This window comes from Asparagus officinalis, unplaced genomic scaffold (genome assembly GCF_001876935.1).
Source record: "Asparagus officinalis unplaced genomic scaffold, Aspof.V1 AsparagusV1_Un3657, whole genome shotgun sequence".
Taxonomy (NCBI): Eukaryota; Viridiplantae; Streptophyta; class Magnoliopsida; order Asparagales; family Asparagaceae; genus Asparagus; species Asparagus officinalis.
The window spans coordinates 1-1543 of NW_017975916.1; the positions used below are offsets into that span (position 1 = coordinate 1).

The window sequence follows — 1543 nt, forward strand, 5'->3', positions numbered from 1 at the left end:
ATCGAACCACGCAAACAAAATGAGGACTCTCCATTTGATTTTGAACAAGCTTTTCAGTTTCGACAACTCAGAGCATGTTTAACTCTCCACGTTGTAAACTTCTACAAATATAAATAAATAAATAAAAACATGTATAAGAACATGTTATGGATTAACTAGTCCAAAAAGATTCAATAAATTTCATCAAATCTGCAAAGAGAGATATAAGCAAAACAAATTCCTTTGTTAATGCTATACCTGCACTTCTACTTATCTGCATGACTCTGAGCTCTTTGGACTTGATCCTCCTGTATCTACACATTCAAGTATATATATTGCCTATTTGATGAGAACTGATACCTAATTTGAGATGTCAATAAATCGCTATAAGAACAAGTTAATTTATGATCATACCGAAAATGGATGAGGAAAATAAAATTGTCAATTTGCTTGCATCATACTATAGTAAGGAGGACGCTTTAGTACTGGAAATGTATAGTCACCTGGTTGATTTGTTTGAAAACCTTGATACTGCTACAATATACGTTCAAAATAATTATAGAAAAAGGGAAATATAATGATAGTTGTTAAATATTTTTTGAATAAACCAAACCTGAATAACTTGTTGAAATCCCAACCCCTCATTCATCAAAGAAAATTTGAACCCCTCATTTGCTCCCCGTGAAATTCTCACAAATCACACCGCGAGTGACCAGACCCAATTATCATTGCTCCCCGTGAAACTCTCCTCTGGTCGCCGCCTCCAGATGTTCACCACCCTCCGCCGCTGCAAATATATAGAAATAAATACTATATTAGAAAATAGAATTGAATTAATTACCAATCTGGTAATTTGGCCTGCCTCTCCCATTGCAACACTAAAATTACAGGGCCATGATTATCCACCAAAATAATGTAACTATCCGTGCTCTATCCACCAAAATTACAGGGCCATGATTATAAGATTCAACACTAACAAAATACCAAGCGATCCATAAAAAATGATGTATGTTTATTTCTATTCTTTGCGTTTAGCCAGCGAAATAAGTAATCACAAGCCTCATAAATCAACAAAACTGCAAACAAAAGTTCAGATCATAACTTTCTTCTAAAAAAACCTAAATAATGAACAAAAAAAATAGAGGGAAAATAGGGTTTTGAGAGAAGGAATACTCGGTGGTTGCCTATTTTTTTCGAAGGAGCCGCCAAGGGTTTTGGTAGAGTTGGGAGGTGAGAGACGGGGGTGCTGCGTGGAGACGCTGCGGGTGCAGCGCGTGTGCTGGAGGTTTCTTCAGCGAGAGGAGTTGCTGGCGATCGTTCTGGAGAGATTTGGGGGTTTGGAGATAGAGAGGGGGGTTTGGCCCGTTTTGGGGGTTTTTAGAGAGAGCGGGGAAATGAAAACAGAAGCGAAATGAAAACAGAAGCGGGGAAATGAAAAAGGAGGCGGGAAATAAAAAAAAAGTAATTTTTTTAACATTTATCCTTCAAAATAAATTAATTTTTTAGTATATGTTAATAAAAACAATATAAGTAAATAAGTTCCTCAATTAACTTAATGAAATTT

At 36.0% G+C, this 1543-nt stretch overlaps 1 long non-coding RNA gene across 1 annotated transcript; it reads right to left on the minus strand.

Moving 5' to 3' along the window:
* Positions 1-11: 11 nt before the first annotated feature.
* Positions 12-663, minus strand: LOC109828693. The gene is made up of 4 exons (XR_002243797.1): positions 593-663; positions 483-510; positions 238-339; positions 12-101 (listed from the first exon to the last, which is right to left on the minus strand). It is a non-coding gene; the product is annotated as an uncharacterized LOC109828693 (long non-coding RNA).
* Positions 664-1543: the final 880 nt, after the last annotated feature.